This window comes from Corvus hawaiiensis, chromosome 6, assembly GCF_020740725.1.
Source record: "Corvus hawaiiensis isolate bCorHaw1 chromosome 6, bCorHaw1.pri.cur, whole genome shotgun sequence".
NCBI classification, from domain to species: domain Eukaryota; kingdom Metazoa; phylum Chordata; class Aves; order Passeriformes; family Corvidae; genus Corvus; species Corvus hawaiiensis.
Genome location: NC_063218.1, coordinates 57,622,532 through 57,648,031, shown reverse-complemented (window position 1 = coordinate 57,648,031; position 25,500 = coordinate 57,622,532). Strand labels below are relative to the sequence as shown.

Below are 25,500 nucleotides of genomic sequence, written 5' to 3'. Positions count from 1 at the left end.
CTCGGGCAGGGAGCAGTGCTGGGGAAACGGGGCCACAAAGTCTCTCCCCCCGTCTGCGTGTGTGTCCCCGCTAATTTTTGCTCCTGTCACGGTCGGGTCCGCGACCTTCACTGAGCCGCGGAGGAGGGAGGCGGCTCCGCGGTACAGCGCGGAGCGGAGCCCCGCGGGCGCGGATGGAAGCGGGGTCGGTGCGAGCGTCGCCGCGCCGGGCAGGGGATAGGAGCAGGGGCACGGCAATGTGTTACAAATTTATAAGCATTATACATATTTGATTTACACTACGTTCCGAAGTTGTGGGCTTTTTTCTTTTTTTTCTTTTCGTCTTCTTTTTTTTTTTTTTCCCGAGGATGCCCCAAACCCCCGTGTTCACATAGACTGAGCAATTCTCAACACACAGTGTAATAATGAGCTTTAATTCTCTATCCAAGCAGAACTTGAGCAATAATAATAAGCACATCAGAACAATTTGTTTACTGTGGCATTGCACAGGCTGCAGGGTCCAAGACTAGCTACAATAAACGGTAAAAACCAAAGGAAAAGCCCTAGAACAGGAAAAATATTGCGATAGAAACGTGGTTTTGGCTTTCAAGGAAAGAGGCACTTGACTAGCATTGTAGCTCGGATATTTTGCCCTTTTCCAAGGTATGTGTTTTAAAATACTTTCTTTTTATTTCCCCCACACGTTTCTTTGCTTGTCTAACATTTCTCTTTTGCCTCCAGGATTGCGTTTAAACCTTGGTGCAGAAATGTAATTTTGCTCTTGTTTTGTATTCTTGGTTGTTTTTTTTTTTTTTTTTTTTTTTTAATCCTCTCGTCCTGTCGGCTCAGCCCTCTCGTAGTTTGATAGAAACTGAATAGCTCCATCTCTTCGAATAAAAAATACCTGAGTTATTACTGAAATAGCTTTTTGTGTGCTGCCATGTAAAGTTGGGAGAGCTTTCCGGCTGTTGTGCGGCTGGCAGCCTGCGAGGCTCTCCTGCGACCTGGTAAACGATTGCACCTACCCTTCTTCGGAGCACTTGCCCAGAGCGGGCTGAGCCGGCTGACACAGGCACCCCGGTCTGTGAACCCTGGCGAGCTGGAAACTTGTTGTAACAAGCGGGATTAGTGTGCAGGAGTGTGTGTTTGGGGGCTCTAATTTAAGATGCTGCAAGAAACTTCTGTGAACTGAAGCGTCCTAAAGACAGAAATTTAGCAGAAAGATAATATTTCCCCTCGCGAAGAATCCCACTGTAGCCGATTGTATAATAAGACTATTATTTTCAATGCCGTAACCTTGTTTCTCATCCGAAAATAAAAAACATCAAGATTAAAAAAAAAGCTTCTTGCTTAAAAAAGAGAAACGTATAGCTATAAATCATTTCTTTATACCTTAACTTTGTAGCTGGGCTTTCTCCCCTAGCTCTCTCTCTCTTTTTTTTCTCCCCCCCAAAGACTCCTAATGCTATTAATTTGTCGAAAACTTTATTCTGGGCTGTCTTGAATTATTTCCCTTCTCTATCCTTTAAAACATTTTCATAATAAGCGTGACTCCGGACAATGTTTGATTTGTTTTTCTCCCCTCATCCCGGTTTAGACTGAGACATTAGCTGAATTCCCTGGGGGTGATTGGATGCAATTCGCTGAAAGTCGACAGGCACGTCCTGGATGTTAGAAATTCACTTTTCCTCAACGTGACAAGGCTGAGTTCGATCTACAATTGTATTTGAAAGGGCAATGAGCGGAAAGATCTCCCATCATTAAAACCTCCCTCTTCTTTAGCAAAATAACAAGATACTTCATTTGCACACAAACACTCAGGGAAAAAAAGAATCCCCAAACCCCAACCGACCCTCCATAACTCTTTGATAAAACGCTATCTCTGCATAATTTGGGACGGGGGGACGACATATCAAAAGGTATCGGAGGACCCCCAAAGCGCCCATGTGATCAAGTTGACTTTTTACTTTAAATCTTGAATAAGATGTGAGTTGTAACAAGGGGATTTGCACTTACTCCATGACCCTTGTAATTGGATTAAATATAGACTGAGACGTACAAAAACATACCAAGATTGACACCTGCCAACTGGACTTCCTTATGATTGATTGTGATGCTTCGTGCTGGCAACAATAATGAAATAAATTGTATGGATAAAACAGCACATTTGTCATTTCCGTGCCATAAGAGAGGAAGGCAGCGTGTTAGGCAAGCTGTTATCTGACAGGCACGAACAGCAGACACAACTAAAGAGCTAAACAAGGATTCCAGACATTGACAAGACAAATTATAACTTGTCACAACCTTTTTAAATTCAGAAGTTTTCAATTAACATATATATTGCTGTTACATATAAGATCGGGTGGACTTAAAACATAAACAGGCAGGGACGGAGGGCGGCGGAGGCTGCGGAGCCGGCGCTGCCCCGGCTGCCGGCGCTGCGCGGAGCCGCGGCCCCGGGAGCCGCCCCGCCGCCCCTGCCCGTGGGCACGGCTCTGCCGGGGCAGCGGGGCCGGCCGGGGCCGAGCCCGCGGGGGCCGCTTCCGCCGCCTTTGTCCGCGCCCGCCGCCCGGCCGGGGCGCGGAGGGGCCGCAGGGGATCTCCGGCGCAGGTAGAGCATCCCCCTCGGGGCGCGCCGAGCTTCCCGCGGATGAACCACCGTCCATCGGTCCGGGATGCAGGAGGCGGGCGGCGGCTTGTCCTGTAGGGAAGCGGTTGGGACTTACGACTCCCGGCGGCGATCCGCGGCGGGGGATGGAGCGGAGCAGGCGGCTGCCGCGCCCCTCCGCGCCCGGCCGCACCCGCGCAGCGCGCCCAGCGCCGGGCTCCCGGCTGCGGGCCGGGCCGGGCCGGGCCGGGCAGCGCTCCCCGCCTCCGCCGGCCTGCGGGGATCCCCCCAGGAACGAGGAGGAGACGGCCCCCGCGGGACCCCTCGGAGGGACAGGGCCGGGACCCACACCCGGCACCAGCCCTGCTCCCCCGAGGGCCACTCCGTCCCCCGGCTCTCCGTGGTCACTCGTGACCGGGCTCTCCCCAGCACGGCCCTGTGTCCTAGCGGGAAAAATGCTGAGGTCCTGCCCAAGCGGGAAAGGTCCCCTGCGGGATGCGGGTGGGTGAAGAGGCACAACACACGGGGCACATCGTGGAGCAAGGACTTGAGTTTGGGCTGGGTTTTCCAGGGTGCCCAGAGACAGCGTGACCTGATGGGGCTGGTGGGGCAGCGTTCGGATTTGGGCCATCTGGTCCCCGCTAGGTCATTACTGGGCAAAAAAAGAGGGAGTCGGGAGAGGGCTCACCTGAGCACGGACCCAAACTTCCCGCTCCTGCCGTGACCCCCCAAAAAGCAAATACTGCGAAGCGTTTTCCCCCATGTCGTGGTGCGCTTTGTCCGAGGAGATGCTGACCTGGCCCGGCCCACCGAACATCCCCCGGCAGCAGAAGGAAATCCCGGCTCTCACTGAAAACTGTCGAGTCCCACTCGAGGGGCGACTCCAACTCTTACACAAATATTTTCCACCCCCGTTTCTTTAGTCTGAGCGGGATTATGCTGGGTTCGAGGTGACCGACAGTAGAAGTGCAGGGAATACAGCACCGCGGCTTTCCCGGCCGTCGCTGGGGACAGAGAAAAAGGACTTTCCCCCCAAAACCCCGAGTTCCAACTTGGGAAAAAATAACTAATATTCCAAGGCGACCTTTCCATTTGCTGTAATTACTGCCAAACTCATTCCTCTAAATTAAATGCTGCAAGTGATTTGAATCCTCGTAACGCAAAACCCAAGTTCCATCGAATTAGTTGTAGCCTGCCTGCTTTCCCCAGTGACTGCATCTATTAACATTATAATCTCAAACACCATTTTTTATGTAACACTATTGTTAGTAAATCAACTCCTCAGGTCCACAGAGACGCTGACCTCTGTCAATTCAGTGAAAGTGTAATTATCTCCCCGAATCTTGGACAGATTTAAGAGATTACATTTCAACTAAATCTATATCAATGCTAATTTTTTTCCAGACTCCAGGTGCTAGGCACTCCGAAATGGTGTTTCTGCCCAGCAGAATGGGTTACAAAGAGGAGAGGGCTTGCTGTGTAGAGGGCCGAAAGAAATGAAGCCCCACATAAAATTACACCTATTTTTTGCTACAAAACCTGGTTCTTGTATGGCAAAGTTAAACAAAGCAGCTATGCTAAATTAGCGTTAAATAAAGGCTAGTTTAATGCTCGGTTACAGTCAACTGGTGTATATTTGATGGCTAATTGTCTATCAAAATTAAAGAGAAAAGAACAAATGATTCGTTATAAGAAGGTGTTAAAAGCTTCGACAAAAGGACATTTCACAAATATAATATCTGTGGATGGCGAATTGTCCTTTTGAAGCTTTTTTAATGTACTAAAGGCCTGGGACTCCCTAGATATGAATAATGGGGGAAAACGCGCCCTTTTATTCCAAAAGAGCCTCTTTTAAACCAGTCGCTCTAATAAACCGGCAAGGACAATATTCCGGGAGGAACGGGAACCGCGTTGCTGTGATTTCCGACGGCCACTTAAATAAATAATGCCCCGGCAGTAAAAAGGCATTTAAATGTTATTTGGTTTGCGCTTAAAGAGACCTAAGCGCCTTCCCGGCGGAGAGCAGCTCTCACTTGCAAATCAACCCATATCAGCAGGGAGAAAAGAGTATTTGTAGGGCTTCGGGGATGGGGATGGGGACGGATCCTGCCTCGGGTGCCCCGCGGCCAGGCGAGGTGAGAGGCCGCCCGCCCCGCATTTATTGCTTTATTCAGAGTAATGGGTCAGGAAATATTCCACGGGGAGGGGAGCGAGACGGGGAGAGCCGCGAAAATAAGAGGGAAAAAGTGGTAAAGCCAACCAACCAAAACCTCCTGTGTGAAGTTAATTCAAGAGGATGGCGGCGAAGCTGGCGCTGGGGCAGGGTCAGCCCCGCCGGCTCCGCGGGCGCGGAGCCCTGCGCAGCCGCTTCGCGCAGGGAGGGAGCGGGTCCGCGCCCCCGCGGAGGGCGTGCGGGAGAGCCGCAGTATGCAAAAAAGCCCCGGCTAAATCATGCAGCAAGAACGACAAACCGTCTGGAAAATGGACCCATAGAGCTGCAAGAATGTACTTTTTTATCTTTGACAACTTGTGTCCTAAAGAAACTATCTTGAAGATAATTGAAATGATTACAATTCATTGCTGCCTTACTTTGAGTAGGAACAGTCAAATAATGAAATCTTAGTAATACAGCAAAAATTTAATTTACATTACACCACTGCTCGAGGTTTCCCTTTTTCTCTCCCCCCTTTTTTATGCCTAGCTTCCCCTGGAAATTTTGCGCTCACACATAATTCTGCACTTTGTTGCATTATTCATATTTTCGGGGTTATTTCCCATCTCCTCCCGCCCTTTCTCCTTTAGTAATGGTCTCTGGAACTTCCAGATGTGGGTGCGGGGAATCTTCTGGAAGGAGATATCCCAAGAGGCTGGGGAGGGATCCTCAAACCAAGTCCAGCCAGGCCAGGGTGGGTGCTGCAGCCCGAGAGGAGGTTTTGGCTAACCACCCCCTCCCACAACCACCTCTGGTGATGATCGAGGGCTGGGCAGGCACAGCACCCCCCATCAGGGTTTATCTCACTCAGGGCAGCAGTGATAATTCATTTTTGGAAACTGTTCTGGGACTCAGTCCCTGTGGGTTTTAAAAATTATTGTTATTATTATTATTATTATTATTATTATTATTATTACTGCTGTTACTACCATTTTGATACCACGATTATTATTGTTACTGCGATTTCTTGCTATTTTCACCAGAAAAATATTTCCCAGAAGCTGTAGGGTGTCCCTAGTGATGCCGGGGGTTTGATTGAGGTGTTTTTTGCCAGAGCTTCGGGCTGGAGGAGGGCACCAGGGCTCACCCACCCAGGGAAATGTGATGGAGCCAGGGCGACCCTCTGCCCCACGGTCCCCCAGTGTCCCTCTGGCTGTCCCCAGCCTCTCTGGCAGTTGTTGGCAGTGCTGCTGCCCAGGATGCCTGAGCCCCTTTGCAGCCTCTCACCTCACAGATTGTGCAGGAGGCAGCTTGCCTTTTAATCCAAGTCAGAAATGGACCAGGATACATCCTCAATGCAACTAACTGTTTCTAAAAAAAAGACCATCTGGTAATTGTCTTCCTTTAGATCTTCCCTTAATTATGCTTTTAATTAAAGATGGTTCAAGGCATTGGACCACATGAAGGGCAGTAATTACAAATTACATTACAAACCCAACAGATGTAGCTCTATCTGCTGGGAAAAGGTACCGGAATAAAATTTGACTAAACTTTAGGATAAATTAATCCGCTGCCTTGAGAACAGAAGCACATTTTTTATTATGCAGACTCTAGCCAGGATTTAAGTTCTCTGTCATGATTGTTTTCATATTTCTTTGACATCTATTGATTTGGAGGCAGCTGCAAGGCTTTGTCACAAGAGAGAAGAGCAGTCACAATATATTAGCTTGATGGCATAACTCGAATATGAGTAGGAAGGATAGAAACATGACAGGGAGCCACGTGACTGAGTGATGGGTCTCCAACAAAATAAAGAAATTAATTTTTAATAAAAAGCTTTAAAAATACCACAGCTAGTGCAACAGCAAGGGGAATGACAGAACTTGTTAATTATCGAGCATTGGAGCCTCTGAAATTTACCCCTAAAGACTAAGGGGGGATGGGCTCTTAATTCCCAGTCAGGACTTGTGCACTGAGCAGAATTCACAAGAAGCTCAGCCCCTGTGCTCTGGGCTGGAGCCCACCCTGCCATGGCAGCCAGGCCTGGCCTGGGGAACTCGGGGCACTGTGGCAGGGCTCCTCTCCCCCGACAGGCGCTGGGAATGAGCATCCCGTTCTGCCCAGGATCTGCTCCAAGGCAAAGCTCCCAACCCTGAGTGGAGTTTAGGCAAAGCCCCCTCGGTTAGCAGATGCAAAGCAATGCAGACCCCATAGCCTCTGTAAAGAGGGACGGCAGTGCAGGCTCAAAGATTTCCAGGGGCAATATCGCCTCACTAATCTGTGGTCACTGATGGCTCTGGATATGCTACTTAAAATGCATCTTGTGGGGCTGCAGGAATACAGGCATAGGAAATCTTAAAATGAGCTGGTTTGCAGGGGCTGGCTGGCACATTGGGAGGCGATCAAGAGACTATGGGTGTAAGGTTTTACAAAACCCAGTTCTGGTTCAGTGGATAAAGACATCATTGATGATGATCAAGGGACTGTTTTTAAGTCTATCTTCAGTTCAAAGAATGCGCCTCTCCCGCACTTTGCCAAAATCCTGTGCTAAGTGTATAACTGGGAGCTCAAAGTATTTGAGCAGGTTTGGGCAAGGTAACAGAATTTCCCTGTCTGAGGGAGGCTGTTTGTTAAAAGCAGTCATTGAAGGCAAGCTGGGGAGCGGGGACAGCAAGGATTCACATGTCAGACGCTCCATCAGACCATTAAAAAGAAATTAAGTTGGGACGTTTCGTCTTCCCCTCTCCCAACTCCACCTCTGTAGAAAAAGCACAACAAAAATCCAGCCAGCACCTGAATGTGGGGGGTGTCTCCCCTTCAAGCCACAACACAGTCTGTGATGCCTTCAGTGTCTCTTGAAGGTGAGACTGGACACGGGAGGCCTTGGGGGTGAGGCTGCTCGGAGTTACCCCTGCCACTGCTTGCACTGCACCCCCGAGACCTCAGTGACCGTGGGAGCAGCAGCTGGGCAGCCCCAGTGGTCAACACGAGGGGTTGTATCACCTCTCTGCCTTCCCTCACACACACACACTAGCAGGGATGCTCTTCCCACCCTGTCTCATCCTTGATTTCCAGTGTGCCTCTGCTTAGCTGGGCATGACAGGACCTGGCCCAGCTGCTCGCAGCCCCCGAAGATGCCGCAGCACAACCCAAGGGCAGACCAATGCACACGCACATCCCTTGCACCCGACCTCAGCTGTGTGTTCACACTTCCACACACCCTCTCTTAATAGTGTCACAGTTTTTTCCTTCTGAGGAGTGCTTGCCCCATGAACATCTAACCCATTTCCTTACCAGTTCCTGGATTTCCTCCTGCATGTGGTGAAAGAACAGGAGCAGATTCTCCTGGCTTCTTGTGGCCCTCGTGTCAGGAAGGTAGTTATTTGGACAGGCTCTCGGAATGCCTCTGAATCAGCTGACTCAGGGCTCCCAGTAATGCTGTGATTTATGATTGCCCAGTGTCAGTAGGTATGGTCACACGAGCCAGTGTGCAACACATTACAGTTCCTACACTCTCGTTTCATTTCAAAATGAACAAACATAACGCTCCTTTATTTGTTCAAATTTTAGCCCTGTGTTTTGCTATCATTTCCCACTTTCTGGAAGTGACCCTGATGACAAAATTCCATTATCTGAAAAGCAAAATAATTTCAGGTTTAAAAATGACCTATATTATCCAGGAAAACCTGTGTATATAAGGTAATTGGTCAATGTAAGATTACAGATACTGCTGAAAAGCTCACACTGCTTATTTAGAGAGAACTTTTGGAACATATTTGCATATCAGCAAAAAAACCCTTCTGCCCCAAATTGCAATAGTGCTTTTAGATCAGGTGCCATATAGAATATAAATTTAAATATATTAATATTTAATACCTGTATTTATATTATACATATGTTATATATATATACATACATAAAAATACATTTAAACAAACCCATATACAGAATATATTTATATACTATATAGACAGTGCAAAAATACACTCTAGATTTTTATAATAATTTCTTTGTGATTTAATTGCTCTGCCATGGCCCCATGTGTCGCCATTCAGAAAGGATGCAACATGTTACCAAACAAATGTTTCTTTGTGAAATATGTGAAAGACTACAGATGTTTCACTGATCTGCTGGGTAAATCTCAGTGCCTTTTTGGTGACGTGGTCTGCACTTGTTTACACAGCAAGTAAGCAAGTGAGGCGTGCTTTTCTCTGAGCTGCAAGGCTTGCCAGATATAAAGCTGAAGCCACATATACAGCTCTGGCTTTCACAGGTCTGATCCAATGCTCGCTGATGGGATGGACAAATTCCCAGGTCCATGTGATATGGTCACTAGGCTGAAATCACAGCTCATACAGGGCATGATGATGTTTATGTCAATAACTGAATATCACAGGTTTTGTTTCTATTCTTCTTTTGTGATCTATATTAAGCACATTTTTTCCCTGTTACAGTCTAAAATAGAGCTATTTCTTGAAAAATGAGATTTCTTATAGCTATTTAGTGTAGAGAATGTACAGTCTTCTGAATTAATTACATGTTCCTGGGTTTCTGCCTGGTGCATTGGGTAGGGACTGAAAGCAGAGAGCAGCTGAAGTGTGTGGAGGAGCCTGTGTCTTTAACAGCACCTCTCACAGCATGGTTGCTATTCACGTGTGAATCGTAGCTCATGGAGTAATGATGGAGCATAAACTCACAGTTTCAGAGGTGTAGAGTAGAAGCAATAATGTTTTTTGGTGCAGGAGAGCTTATTCCTTGGAGTTTCTCTGAGCTGATGTCTGCAGAGGGTCATGAGTTGGGAATGTCCGCGTGATTCTCAGCAGCCAAGCCTAGCCTAGCAGGTCAGTCTAAGTGACCAGAAAATCCTCCTGTAAGGCTGCCGTGGACCTCGTGAAGCCCATGTTTTCAAAATGTGTCTAGATGGAATATTGTATTTTTTCTCCAGTTTTAGAGACAGATTGTCTCGGTTACATATTGTCATAACAAGCAAAGGGTGAGGAAATACTCCAAGCAGAACAGAAGCAAATTTAACACTTCCAAAAAGCACTGAAAATTACTTTCCTGGGCATGGTGATGTAAGGTTTTAAGGTGTAATATTTTGTAGTTCAGTCCTGGTTAGATTTTTGTGTGAATCTTTGTATGCAGGGCATAACTTGCTCAGCAGTAGCAAATGCATCTGTGGCGGGTCAGATCCCTCAGACTTTACTTGGAGCCTGGAAAACTGTCAATTCTGCACCTCTACCAGCAGGTTATTTCCAGTTAGGTTTGGGAACAGATGAAAATTTGGGTAAAAGAAGAATATATACTGATATATTCATCTTACAATAAGTGGGGAAAGCTTGAAGGTGCTGTGTCATTTGGAAGGACAGAAATAGCCTCTGATGACAATATTCAGGGTTTTTCTGGGAATTCCCAGTAATACTAGGTCATATCTATTACATGGCTTTTCCATGTAATACCCAAATACTTCCCTTGTCTGTGTGTGCATTAAATCTTATAGACTAGCTGAAACCTCAACATTTCTTAATATAATCCTAATTTTTATTTCCTGATTAGTTTAAAACCGAGAAGTTGGAGTTATTACTAGGAATTTCTCCCTATTTTCTTTAGCAAATAACTCAGTTGTTCTTAGCCAGTGAGTTGCAAATCTTTGCTTGTAAACATTTGCAGTGCATAGAAGTCGAGTTATATAAAACATTGTGTTAGTGTGTACATTTGAAGGACCCTGAGTGTGTGCATTCACACACCTACAGACACGGCCCCTCAAATTTCTGGGTCTCTCAGAAATAGAATCTCTCTTTTTGTTACAAGGACACATTTATCTGTTTATAATCTGCTTTAGGGCAAGCATGTCAAAGGGATAAGACACACATGTAAATTCCAGATAAAGATACATCAGGACAGGAATTTTTCTGTATGTCCGTTCTTACAAATAAGACTTACTGATTGGCACTGAGAGCAAAATGCTTCCTTCACATCCCCAGGTCACCAAACCCCACCAGGAACAGTAGCTAAGCTTGTACAATACAAGTGGATTCCAAAACAAGGCAAATTTGGAGCAAAGCACAAAAGCTGACAAATATTGAAACCATTCCCCTTTTCTTCTCTTAGAAAAAAAAAAATTAAAACGTTGGTGTGTCTGCAATTGTCTGGCTGTTAATTAGTGGTATGCACCAGAGTTGGGTTTGGAAGGACCCACACATGGACCTGAGCCTGCCCAGCTGGGCAGCAGCAGAGCTCTCTGTGCTTACATTCACTCTTACACGGCTTCCCCAATGAAATCAGAAATCCTAAAGCAAACCCCGTCACTCAGGGACAATGTATAGATTTGTCACAGTCCTCGGAGGACTGAGAATCCTAAAATCAATGGCTGGATTACGCTGAGCCTTATCTGTAGAGGTCTCATCTGCAATAGATAAAGTATTGATAGGTTGCTTCATTTACTGAAGCATTTTGGATCTCCATGTGGGAAGGCACGGTGGAGCAGTAATTGCATTTTCTGGTGTGAGAAATGCTTCTTAAGGAAGCCAAAGCCAAGGCATTTGATGGGCTGTGAATTGCTGCTGCCTCCTGCCACATGTCTGAGCATACATTTGATTATGATATTGCTGCGCTACACATTTTTGCAATAGCAACAATGCACTGCTGATTCAGGCACTGGGATGCAGACACATGTACATATATGTGAGAGTGTGTGTGTGTGTGTGTGGGAGGTGTCTTGCCTGCAGATGTACCTTTCAAGTTTTTGGTGCTGCTGTTTCACCACCCAAATCTCCAGGTACACATACCCAGTTAATACTAAGTATTGTGATGTGAAAAATCCCCATAATATTCAGATTAGTGGGACTATTAAGACATTAAAAAAATCAGAAATCTAATACTTTATGTTATATTTTATGAGCTGTAGCTCTTTGCCAGTAATAGCAGGAGTTTGGGGAGTAAGGGGGTTGTGGCCTGGGTATAAATTTCTTGTAGATAAGATATTGTTAATTACAGAGAGCTAGAGGATGCAGAGCAGTGAGCCGGTGCTACACGCTTCAAACAGAGATCTGTATTGATTTAATAAGGTGTGATTAATACTAACCATGTCTGGTAGAACTGTGCACCAGCCCAAAGCCAGATTTACACCTAGATGTGAAAATCAGAGACTAAAGATGTGCAGGAGACAGCTGAGTCTCTCTGAGGCTGATGGAAGTTTACCTACTGCTCTTCCCTTTCCTGTCTGTTGCTCGGTGCTTTTCTGCAGATGTCACTTACTCGACCGACAATCTGCAGGTAACAGGGAAGAGATGTGACTCAGATATTGCAGATTCTGCACTTGCATGTCCAGGTTTTCCAGACAATCGTGTGTTTTTCTAAGGTTTTTTTTCATGAAGGCCCTGTATCCCGCGTGATTTCTCTATGAGTCACATTCTGAATCCCCCTATTCAAACAAAAATCTCCCTTTTACTGTCTGATTTTGACTAACAGCCATAACATCCTCAGAGGGTTGTTTCAGAATCTGCTGCACTGTTTGTGCACACACACAGAGTTTGCATGCATAAATAAGAGTGTCCCAGGCTCTTAAATTCATGAGGGTGCAATGGAAGACCAGACATATCAGTAGGTGTTGAAATTCTTTGATAATCAGGAATTTACAGCAGCCTTTATTGATTTTTTTTCCTGGTCTTCAGCCATGCTCTTGGGGATGTCTATTGCACATAGCCATGTTCTTTGCATATTTGGAGGAGTAAATTAAACATTTGTGTTGCATGCACATCTCTTGCAGCCTATGCCTGAAGCAAGATAAAAAAGGATCTAAAATTAAGGGAATATTACATTCCCCTTAAAAATACCCAAAAAATGAAGCTGATGCAAATAATGTGTATTATAGTAAATAGGTAGAACCAAATTCACTACTTTTAAATACCACTCTGGCCGTTTCAGTTTGAGTCAAACCAAACCACTGGAAAAAGCTGCGGTAAAGGGAGGAACCATCAGTGAGGAAGAATAGACGTTAAAAGAGTAAAGTGCAATGAGAAGAAACCCAATATTGACAGATCATGTAGAGCAGAAGGAGATGGGGTAGAAAAACGCAGTCAAACACAGACAGAAATATGCTGTTTAGCAGGAGGGAGCAGCTACAGAAGCCAGCTCCAGTTTGTGCGATTTGCCCTTCCCTACAGCACAAGGAAAGCTCTCTGTAACGCAGGAAACTTTCCAGAGCCCCAAATCCTTGAGGGGGAAAGACACAAAGGGAAAAAAATGCAGAGCCACCCGTGGCCTCAAAGCCACGTACAGCCCTCCAAACAGGAGCTTCCTCAGGGGTCCCACAGATCGAGCTCAGCTTGTTTTGGGCATGAGGTGCCCGCCACCCACCCCAGCCTGAGTGTGGCACCAAACCCACAGCTGCCTCCGACAGCTCAAGGATGGCCCAGCCAGGCTTTTAGGCAATTTCTTTGTAATTTGTCCCTTATGCAGACAGTGTTTGCTGGAGTTTTCTGATAGTCCTTGAGGGGCCTTCTACAGACCCCGCTCCTTGAAGTATTCCACAAGGGATTTCACTGTGGTTCTGCATCTCCCTGCTGCACGCAGAGCTAAGGGTCCACCTGAATCTTTGCAGGCTCAGGGGTCTCTGTGTAATTTTAAAGCAACATCCAGGAATGGAACTGACTTTTGTTTAAGAAAAAAATAATGGATACATGGTTATGGTAACAACAGAGCAACACTACCCTTGCATTAGAGAGCTTAGAAATAAATTGGACATGGTTAGGTTTGATATGCTGTTTTGTAAATGACTTTGGTCTTGTGTTGCACAAAACAATTTTATTTTACTGATATGGGATACTCCAAAGTAATAAATATTCTCTAAGTATTTGGCACTTGCTTAATACTAGTAATTTGTGTTGATTGTGTGCACTCTGTATTTTACCACTATTCAGTCATCTATAAATCAATCACCTGAGGAAATTCACTGAAAAAGCTGCAGAAATGCATTTCTGAGCACAAATCTCTCATGTAGTAGAACACTGAAGTTTTATTAAGTGGATTTTACCTCCAAGATTAAAACACTGCACACACTCACTTTGCTCATTTTTAATTATATTTTATTGCCCAGCAAAGCATATCCACAGATATTCTCAAGTATATTGAGAGCTGGTGTTGTGGCAGAGCAGGTCTGCGCCTGTGTCTGGGGTGTCACTGGAAACTGGACATGCAGGCTCCCACACGGCAGCAGAAGCTGGTTGATAACAGCAGTTTATTTAGGCTGCTTCAGTGCATATCAGATGTAGCAAAAAACCTCTTCCAGCTTGTGCATAAATGGTAAAAATACAGAAAAATATCACTCTGGCAGCAGCTGTTTCAAACCATTGACACCACCGTCTCAGTCGTTCTGAAAGGCTCTTTGGCGGTGGGTTCATAATATGGATTAAAAGCTAGAAACAGGCAGTGTTAAACAGCACAGCTGTACTCTCCCAAGCACAAACCAAGGCATCAAATACAGGAAAACACAATGTTGCACTCCGAGCATTTTTTTTCATCAAGGCAAGCAGGTGTTTGTAAATGTTCAGTGTGCAGGACCTGCTTGAAACACTCGTGCCCGATATTCAGAGGCTTTGTGCTCCTGCACCGGGATGGGAAAAGGCTCTGGATCAGGCTCTGCTTGCCCCTGGAAGCTGCTAAGCACTGGTAATTTTCAGTTGCTGTGAAAGCTTGACATATGTGTATGTATATGTATATATATCTATATCTATAAAAATACATTATATATTATATGAAAGTGTAGTGGAGAAAAGCAAGAGCCCAGGTGCTGACTCAAAACTGCAAGTGATCTCCTATTTTCACTTGTATCTGCAGAATATTATCAAAATATGAGCTGCACAGTGCAATGGGAGAGGGAATTGGTCTTTGAGATCTTAGATTAATGAATGATTTCCTCTGACAACGAGAAAACCTACCACACCTCCAACTTTAGGAAGAGTCAATGTAAGCACAGAAATCCCCACCAGCATCTGCCCTGAAACCAACTTCTTAACTTTAGGATCACTTTTATCCGAGTTTCTTACACTTCAGCAAAATGCAGCAGAGCTTGATAAATTCATTTTGCAAGAGAAAGTCTGCTACAACTTGTTTGCTTTCTGGGTTTGAAGTGGGGATGCAGTGCAAAGCATTCCTAAAAAAAAAAAAAATTCACTGCAGTTAAACTACGTTTTACAGGGACTGGCACACCATGGTACACACTGGCAGATATCAGTGTTGGTTAATAAGCAGCGTTGTTAAAAATCCTTGAGCACATTTCAGGCGCAGTTCAGTTGTTTGAGCTCGCAGATTTTGCCTTCTCAGGCAAGCAAAATGATTTTATTTTGTGAGTAGGATTTTTTTGAAGGCAAGTTTACAAATAGTGTTTGAATAACAAGAAATTGTTATTAGAAACGAATGTATTCTGTCAGGACCCTGAAATTATAAATACGCATTGAAGTGGATCACTCAGCTTAATCTCCAGTATCTTTGACTTCACTAAGTAGGTCAGACCAGCAGTGAATGCAGATGTCATAAAATAAGGTTAAAAATTTAAGCAAAAATACAGAAAATGAGCTATCCCCAAACTCAGCAACTCAAAGAATATTGAAAAGCCCTCAAACCTGTTCTCAGGTGAGAAATGATATTTGCAGAAGGTCTAAGTACAATTTGCTTTTGCAAACACCTACTCAGAGACAGCTGCTGGTGGCAGAGGCCATCTAAGGAGAAACGAGATTATATATGAGTTCCTTAGGACTCTGTCCTTATTTTGCACAGGGGGTTGTCTGCAGACAGTGAGACGGCTCGGACAGGACAGACACATGTCCTTGAAGTCCCATCCTGAGCTGCAGATCTGCTCTTGAACAGCAGGAGCCACCCCAGCCATCCCGGGAAAAGGTGCTTGGGGCTCGGGTCTGATTCAGGCTACCAAATGCTATGAGGAGCTTCACAGAAAATTACTTTCTATGTGGATGCTGCACAAAAATATCCCGAAAATACCCTGTGCCTGCTGCCAGGGCTTTGGGTTGTGGTAACCGAGGCGGGGTCTGGGATGCAAGGCGGCTCTGAGGCTGTGCCCAGCCTGGTAGGGGGAAGAAGTCACGCCCCAGCCTCGAACGGACAGGGTGTGGCCAGGGTGGGCACGTTCTGAGATATGCCCCGGGCTGGCATGCGTCAGGATGTGACCAGGGATGGCATGTGCCATGACGTGGGTGAGAGCAGCAACTGCCCAGGGGCAGGGCTAGGGCTGGGGCTGGGAGGGGGACAGAGCGATACCAGAGTCACAGAGGTGACTGGAGTGAGGTCCCCAGGTCACCTCGGTCTGCCAGCCCCCACGGGCACAGGAGTGCAGTCTGGGCACTGCCCTTTCCGTGGGAGTTCCTGGGTGCTGCAGGGCACTTCTGCAAGGTGGCATCTGGGCAGGTGGCACCAGCCGTGGCTGCTTGGAGGCATCACTGATGGGGAACATGAGGGTGGTGCCAGGAATTAATATGCACAAATAATTTGTAAGGAGATTTAGGCCATGGAGCCACTGACTCAAACCTGAGAGGGTCTGGACAGGGAGAAAAGGGCAGGGAGAAATGAACACTGGGCCTGGGGACACGATGCTGTCAGAACTGGCCATGGTGGCTGCTGGCCCTGCTGCCCCATCTTGCCTTCTGAAATGGTTCATCAGTGCCTTTCATAAAATTGTGGAAAGACAATAAAAATAGCACATTTTGGGGATTTCCTTTCCAGTCAGATGGACTGGAAATGTGTATCTGAAGGAAAACCGAGGTGCCCACAGAAGAGCCTGACCTTGGGAGCCAGACTCCAAACAACAGCAAGTATCACCTGCCTATTGAAAGCCTGTCAGGGGCGCTGGCAGCTTGGGTAGAGGCTGGCATTGTGCCAGAGTGCCACCTGGTTCCGGGAGCATCCTGGTGCTTCACACGGGGTTTCCTCAAACTTTCAGCTTCCTGTGCTATAGAGGTTGAGGAGGTGTGGGAATTGCTGACATGGGATGCTGATGTGGGATGTTGATGTGCAGTGAGGGAGCTGGGATGCATCCTGCTCAGGTGGTGCCATAAACTGAGGCTGGCCATTGCTTCCTGAGGTTGGGGGAGACCTTCGGGCAGGGTGCCCCAAACCGAGACTGAGCCTGCAGTGTCACAGTGGGCGCCACGGGCTGGGTGCTGGCAGCAGTGAGCCCTTCCTGGGGCCTGGCTGTGCCTGATCCTCTGCCCTGAGCCCAGGACGGTGTCACTGCGGCGGGAGGCAGCGTGAGCCCGGGACGCCCAGGCTGTCACCCTGGCTCAGTCCCGCTGTCGCCTGCCAAGCGAGCGGCACAGAGGAGCCAGAGGATAATGCGCAGCATTGTGCTCTCCCAGCACCTTTCCTTCCCCCTTCCACAATCTCACCATTGTGCGCCTTTTATCGCTGTTAAACTCCAGATGAACATCAAAGGGAAAGAAGTTCATCAAAACAGGGGCGAAACAAAAGGCTTTTAAGGCGCGGTGAGGGTGCACCAAGCCCAGCAGAGGCAGAAGAGTTCACGCTCGGTGCAGACACCCCCTCAGCGGGGCTGCTCGGACGGCAGGGAGAGCGCCCGGCGGCCCCGCTGCCGTCCCGCAGCCGCGCTCCTTGCGGGAGCTGCTGGAGCGCGTCCCCCGCGATGCCGGCGCTGCCGTGCGGGGCTGCCGCAGCCGGCCGGGCCACCGGCCTGCGGAGCAGCCAGCGAGGGGCTGGGAGCCATGCCTTATTCATCCCAGCGAGCGGCACTTGCTGCCCAAAGTATAAATACTGAATGCTGTTTGCTAATGAAGTGCTCTCTAATGACAGCTGGGAGGCTTTGGTTTTCCCCAGGAATAAACGCTGGGAACTCAAATAGCCAGGAATAGTTTTGCAGCTCACAATCACGTTAACAAGCTATAAACTGTGCAAAATGTACCGGCCGCCGGAGAATTGTAAGTTCTGGTTGCAGCTCATGCACAAGTTCATTTTTTTGTGACTAAAAAGCAAAAAAAAAACGCCTAGGGGGAGATGGGGAGAGGGAAGGGCTGGTTATGAGATTAGCGCTTCTTGCCAGGGGAAGGCAGAGTGGGTCTCCTTAGGAAGATGTCCATTAGCTAGTCACGTTCCAAGAATGAGCCCCACGTCTGCTCCAAAGTGCCTGACGTGGGACAAAAACCAGTTGGTGATGTCAATGGGATTTTGGTCGCAGAAATAAATATTTATTATTTACGTGATTACTTACCTTTTTCCCTTAAATAAGAATTTTTTGTTGTTGTTAAGGCAAGTTTACATCTTCCCATTTTCCATTCAGTAACTGTTCCAGTACAGTGAGAGAAAACACAACAAAATGGAGCAGAAAGTGAAAAATGTTTCAGCCCGCAGTTAAAGGGGTGAAAAATACTCATAGTCTTGGAGAAAATAAAGGACGATTTTTTTCAAATATCTATGGAGAAATACACTGATTATAGATTTGAGGAACTAGATCATGGAAAAGAAAGAGAATGTCTCCCATTTTCCAGTCTTGCAATCACAGACCATGCCAAATTCCAGCTGAAGTGATGCTCATTTTGTGCCAGAGAGACAGCATATGGCACAAAGCAATTTTCATTCCCAGCTCCAGGTAAAAAGTTTGTTACCATGGGCTTACATGGGCATTGATTTATTCAACCAAAAAGTGGAAACCTGAGGATGATGGGCTGTAAGGTCTGTTTTGGTGGGTAGTGCTTTCTCTGTTAAACCCATAAGGTGAAATGTTTGGTGGGCAGAATGATACCTTTATCTGAAAAACCACCCCTGTTATTAGTAGTCAGAAAAATAGAAAGCAGCAAATATAAATAAATATCAGAGAAGGAGAAAAAAATCCTCTTAAAGTCTCGTAAGATCAAGGCCAGCCATGCTCTCTCCACTGTCTTATTTTTAAAAGTGACCCATGCAGGGAATGTACATGTCAAAGAAATCCATGGGCTGAGGTATTAAGTGGTGTGATCCAGACAAAGGATATTTTTATAAGTCCATATAATGCTGAACACAAAGATAATCCACAGCTACAGAAAGCCTGCAGGTTGCTACAAAACCCCCAAGAAATCCTCTGCAAGAAGGGGTAAACAATTAACACAAATTTTAAATCAATGTGCTGTCACCTTAATAGCCAGCGAAGTCAGCTAAGATGGGTGTAATATGATGAGACAGTTTAATTCTTGTTATGACATTAGCTGCAGACTTTTACAACAGCTGAAAATGCTGGAGTGAGAAGAGTTTCCAATTATCACTGAGCTCCAATACACAACTCTGGATTAGACTGAGGCATGAACAAGGACTCCTCAGCCTGGAAAGCAACGTGGAGCAGAGGCCGCAGAAGTTTCCAGTGAAGGTATTTTCCCTTCTCCCCTCTTGCTGATACACTCCTGAAAAGGTTTATTTCAGATAAAATAAGCCCCCATTTTTAAGAGATTTGCAGTGAAACCAGCTCCTAGGCTGTGTGTGCTACAGTATTACATACCATAAATCTCTACATCCAGGAGGTGAACCAGCCATTCTGAAACGATTCTGTTTTCCCAGCATTAAGCTTCAAAAAATTAAAAGTCACCCAGGCTTGAAGGCAGATAGACAGGTAATAAGCCATGACAGCACTTCACGGGAATCCGCAGGAATAGGCAAGTAGGCCTGGGTGTCAGCCATATAAATATGATCATGAGACCCAAAGCTCCGAGTAATGCCGCCAAGTGTGAGCATGTCCGTGTTAAGGCAAGCGGGCTGTGAACAGGAGCCTGAGGCAGCGGCGGGTTTAGCTGAGGGCCCGCCGGCTGGGGAGGCTGCACCCCTTCCCCAGAGAAGGGCTAAGGGCCTGGAAATGCAAATCCCTGAGCCGGGAACGGGCTGCAATTCCCACACCAGCAAGAAGGCTCTCCTTCGGGGTAACACAGCTGCGCTCACTGGCAGGGGATTTTGGGTTTTGTGGTTTGGGACAGTTTTGCCCCAGTTGTATTTCATAGCTTGTTTTTGATCTTTTTTTTTGTTGTTGTTAATTTCACAAGAACAACACTCCTCCTGACCCTTACTTACACAGGAAAATGTCATAACAAATCATCCACCTCTTTCATAGCTTTTATCCAACTCTTAGGGGCAATTGCAAACATGAGAAGTAGCTGGGTGGTTTGAAATAGTGATTCTTTAATCCAAAAATGTCCCATTGCTTGTGTCACATTGCTCTGCCTTTTTCAATATTGCTTTTGAAAAAGTCGTGTCACTGTTTCCTATTCAGATCATAATGAGAGAAATCATCTGGTCAGGCTTCTTGTACAGTCCTTCTGGGTTTCCTCCCTGTTATTTCCCGCAGCTGGGAATATAGGCTTTGGAAAGGAGAAAAGTAGACGCGTGAGAGGATAACTGGGAAAAGCCCTACCCTGAGCTGGAAAAGGCCTTTGCTGAAAAATAAGCTATAATTCACTAAAAGGCCTTTTCTACTCTCATGAAAGCCCCATGAGTGCTCCACATTGACTGATTATATCCCAGAAGTCCCCCCTGCTTCCAGGTTGGGTAAGGCTTTGCTGAAAAATAAGTCATCTCTCTCTAAAATGCTTTTTCCCATTCTTTTAAAAGCCCCGTGAGTGTTTGCAGAAGTCACCTCGGGTAGCCTGGACCTCAGGGAGCAGCAAGGGTCCTGCAGCCTGGGGCACTGTCTGGCAGCAGGCAAGGAAAGAGAGGATGTCACAGAGGGAGAAAAGCTGGCACTACATGCAAACTCCCCAAATCCTAGCTGGAGAGACCTGTCTGAAATCAGTCCTTGTTTTTTCTTGTTCAACACTCTTTATTTGGCAACTCATTTTTAAAAAGGTTGACCTGAAAAGTTGCTGTGTCATGCAATACCTTATTCTGCATGGTAAGGTAAGATAATTCCTCATTAAAATGGTTGGCTTCGAACCTCCTCCCCTCCCTGGTGAATGAATAAATAAATAAATACCCTTAAATATGTCCTGGATATGCTTTCTCTGCTATTTCCAAAGCAGAGAGGGAAGCTCTGGGTCTGGCATGCATCATCCTCTCCCAGCTGTTCCAGGGACTAAATGGCAGCTGAGGGGTGGTTGTAGGGTGGTCGAGAGGCACTGAGGGGCATCTCGGGGACACCTGTGTCCCTTGCAGGTGACCTGTGTCCTACAAAGCACTCCTGACCTGCTTGGATCTGTGCTCAGCCCCTTCGGATGCTGTTTCCCTACCCTGGTGCCACATGCCAAACTCTTAGTTCAGGTTGTCACTTGCTGTCTGCTCCTCTCCCAGAAATTCACCTCCAGCTTTTTTATTTCACGATGCCGAATCCCTGGAGTGAAAAGGGGATTTCATGCCTTTATATGGAATTGCAAACCTGTATTAAGCCTCCAAAGATGTTTTTGTCAAAAAATCTCAACAGCTGCCAACTTCCCTAAATCCCAAACTATCGTTACACATTTAGTCTTAGACAGGGGATTTTTCTGGATCTTCCCTCCTGACCCAGTGATAAAGCCAAGTTGATTTGAGATTGAAGATTCATTTATCTCTCCTTGGCAATTATCTCTATTACTGCCCACAATCCTTCCCAATCTTTTTAAACAACATCCTGCTATTAAAGCCACTTGGCAAGCATATAAAGCCCTGGGATAAGTTAACCATGCACAAAATATCCCACTTGGGGAAGGATCCAGCTATAAAAATAAATGGTTTACGTTCCGAAGGCCATGGTTCAGGATGGGTATTCTTCATTTGTGAAGAGAGGTCATCATTGCTGACAATAAAATTATGTAGGACCTGATCCTCCCCCACTGAGCTCAATAGCAAAATCCCTCCTGATTTCAATGGTGTTTTCCGGGGTCAGTCGCCGGGAAAGCCGACATTCCACAAAGTTGCTGAAAATCTATAATTGGATATATTAAGAGTGCTTTCAAAGAGATGTCAGATTTGGAGGCTTAGTGTAAACTGTGCTGCAAAGGGGATCATTTCGTATAACTCAATCAATAAAGCTTTTTTTTCGGTGTTACTTTTCTGCTTGATCCCTGATGACGGAAAAGCTGAGCTCTGGAGACTCACCATCAGCACAGAGGAAGTGCTGGGAGCCTGGTCGGAGCGTGAGCCACCCTGTGGTGGGAAAGATCCTGCCAAGTGACCTGGTGGGAGCTGTGAGGGGTGTAATCCTGCAAGTGTTTGATCCAGTGGCTTTGCTTACACTACGGAGGTAACTCGTGCGTGTAAGTACTGGAATACTGAGCCCTTATTTTCATGGTGTTGCTGGTCTCCTGTCACAACACATCTCTTTGGGAGATATGATTGAGAGTTTTGATGAATTTTGCTGTGCCTTATATGTCTATATTTAGTAAAATGCAGCTTAGCTTGTTTCTTTGGAACAAGATATGGATTTATCCCCCAAATGCATTTTTTTTAAAATCACGGGCTGTACTTCAAAGTGTTCTTTAACGCCACTTTGGAAACGCTCACTGGTAGCTCTTTAGGAACTGGAAATCTTCCATTTCTACTTACATGGTGCTTTTCTGGCTGATGAGCATCGTTTTCCCTTTGGTTCTCACGCAGAGAAAGGGCCACTTGGCACATGGCAGCTGTGCTGGGCAGGGTAGGCACAGGGACTGCAGCCTCAGGAGATGGACACCGATATTCCTGAGGGGTTCCACTGTTGTGGGACCTCAGGGAAGGGACACCAGGGTGGGGTTTGCTCCAGGTTGCTTCACCCTTGCAGCAGCCTCATTTGTAAACTTGTGCGGGTCATCTCCTCTCCAATGTCCCTGTGCCAATGGGTGTGCAGCTGGGGACAGGGAGACACTCGCAGCTCCTACAGGTGACGCTGCCATTGGGACCTGCAGGTCCCCTCTGTGGTTCAGCCAGGTCCCCTCTATGGTTCAGCCAGGTCCCCTCTATGGTTCAGTCACACTTTCCCATTGCATCTCTTTCCCTACAGTGTTCATGGAGCAGTCCTCCACAGGGCAACAGGCACAAAGTTTGCTCCTCAGCTCCAGAGCGCTTGATTGTTTCTTCCCTTTCCTTTTCAGTAAAAGCTGAAATTCAGTAGAAGCTGATGAGACCACCATGGAGAAATGCTGGTTCACCACACTGGCTGGTACCAGCTTGATCTGGCTCCAGCTCCAGGATGTGCAGCCTACAGACACAGTAAAGAAAAGAAATATTCTGAAAAGGATGAGTCAGCTGGAGGCCAGTGGGGAGAGGATGTGGGATCTGACTGGAATTAAAAAAGTTATGAGGCTACACGTTGTTTAGAGCTCTGCCAGGGGAGAAACTCAAACACGCGAAACGCTTTGTCATCTGGCATAATTATGTTACTTTGCTGATTAGCTGGTAAACTCTTTTCAAAATGCTTTTAGACAATAGTAAGTTCATGAAATATAAAAACTTCCTGCTGACACCACAGGCAAAGACCTGCTTTACATGTTATTGCAAACTGTCTTCCCCAGAACCCCACTAGAGTGTTGAACAGCCATGAAATTGTTTTTTAGTACGTATTAGATGATTTACCCATTAAAACAGTTGAGGTATCTTCACACCTTCACTTCTGTGCTGTAAGCTGATGTGAGCTGTGAGTACACCCACACTGCCAGTGCACTCTGGATTTCTCAGCTTGATTTTCCGTATGTTGCACTGATTGGGACACCAGCAGTTTTGCATGGAGCTTCTTCACTCACTCCTCCAGCCAGGTACCAACACATCCTTCCTGGCTCTTCTGGGAAGCAGTGCCCAGCATTTGTGTAATTTGCAAAGCAGATAACTTTCGAAGATTTGAAGTTTTGGCCGTAAGGTTCTTTGAATAAATAATGCCAGAATTACTTCTGTTTGTTGTGTGGAAATGTATACATCCCATTCCCCCTTTATAAAGAGCTGATCTACCCAGTCCTACTTCCCAGCCTGGTGGGGAGAGTCCGTGCTCATTTGTGGAGCACCTCCAAGCAGGGGGTTGGGAAGGAAATGCTGCTGACACAGGCTGTGACTGGCTATCCTTTACAATTGCGTCATGTCTGCCTTTCCCGCATTCCTTCATCTTTCCTTCATTGAACCTGGTCATTCACAGGGATGCTGATGTAAACTGTGTAACTGGTCACGGGACGGATGGGTGTGCACAGGTGAGCACAAAGCCCAGCTGATTGCTGCCTCCTCTTGAAGGAACAGGTCCCTGTCTCATGTGGGGATAAATGAGCCACCAGTTCAATCAGACTAAACCAGAACAGGTAATTTCCCTGAGTTATGTCCTGTAATCTTTAGTGGGAAGCAGGGAAGTATCGGCAGTGTCTTATTGCTCTCACTGACATGGTGTGAGAGGTTATTCCCCAGCTGCCTGGGATGGTTAGCAAAGGGCCTGAAGTGGGCTCAGAGCCATTAGCAGCTTTCACTGAGGGCTTGTAGAGGACCTTTACACTGGGAAAAGAGGCACTGGTGAGTTTTAGACAAGGCAACCTGGTTTTCACCCCAGGAAAGTGCTGGAACAAATAATCACACAACTATTTGTAGACACCCGGGGCAGGGAGCTACCAATAGGGATTTGTCAAGAACAAACTATGTTAAATCACTCCTGTTATTTTCTATGACAGGTGAAGTCCTGCCACGTGGAGAGAAGCGCTGGAAACCTGCCTCCAGTTTTCTCTCACTTCAGGAAGGTAGTGCTTCTCAGGAAGTTTTCTTGAACAAGGCTGGGCAATGTGGATTGGATGAAGAGATTCTGCAAACCCCCAGTGACAACAGGAGAGGAGTAGTGGATCCAGTGCCAGTTTGAACTAGCAATGGGTTGGGCTCGTGGATGGTCAGCCTTGCAGCCGGCCGCTGCTAAATTGTCATTCCTGTCCTGGATAGCAGAACTGGTATTACCCGGGTCCAGTCTCAGATGACCCAAAGCAAAGAGGAGCAGGGAGGTGGGATGGCATTCAGGAGGACCATGGTGGCCTGGAAGGAGAGATGTGCAATGGTAGCGTGATGCAACCAGGGATGGGATGAAGCACAGCCAGGTGGGTGCCATGCCCCCATTTGGATGTTTTGCTTCAGGAGCAACAGAGAGGCTTGAAGAGCCTTCAGAGCTGAGTGCTGAAAATTACGAAAGACCTGGAAAATACAATTTATGAGGAACAGATCAATGACCTGGAGTTGCTAAGCTTAAAGAGGAGAAGGTGCTGAGGAGGAAGAGACTATGACAACCTTCAAGTACATTAAAGATGGTGATAAAGGGGGAAGACTTGCTGTCTGTTTCTCTCGGGTAGGGCTGGAGCAAATGGGCTCATTGCGTCACAAAGGGATTTGGTACAAACCAAAGGCGTGTCTTCCCTGACAGCAAGACCAATGAGACGTCAGGACAGGCTGCTGGGATGGGCCATGGGAGTCTCAGGGACCCAGGGGATCTTGTCTTGGTGCAGAGGGATGGTCCAGACGATCCACTGATATTTCTGCCCTTTTAAAATTTTTATAATGCCATAAAACAATCCTATGGATTTCATTAGGATACCTCCTGAAACAAAAATTCCTCCTTGGTCTTGTTCCTCTGCCACAGCTCACGTGTGTGATGCTGCGCTCTGGCGAGAAGTGGGTGTGAAACGCTGCTGCTGGGATGTGTGGCTGTCGTACACCTCCGCTCCAAAGTGCAAATAACTCCCCGGGCTGCGAGCCGGGGGCCGGGCCCGTGGTAAGCCAGGGGCTCTGATTGATGAATTTTCACAGCAGGTGAGAGCAGCAGGAGACACAAACATTACAGATTTCATGTACGGATAGTAGCACTCAGGAAGACAAATTGAGTGAA

General features: G+C 46.7%; 1 long non-coding RNA gene across 1 annotated transcript; it reads left to right on the top strand.

Moving 5' to 3' along the window:
- Window positions 1–300: 300 nt before the first annotated feature.
- LOC125327500 lies at window positions 301–24,940 on the top strand. Its single transcript, XR_007204294.1, has 2 exons — window positions 301–642; window positions 24,308–24,940. It is a non-coding gene; the product is annotated as an uncharacterized LOC125327500 (long non-coding RNA).
- Window positions 24,941–25,500: the final 560 nt, after the last annotated feature.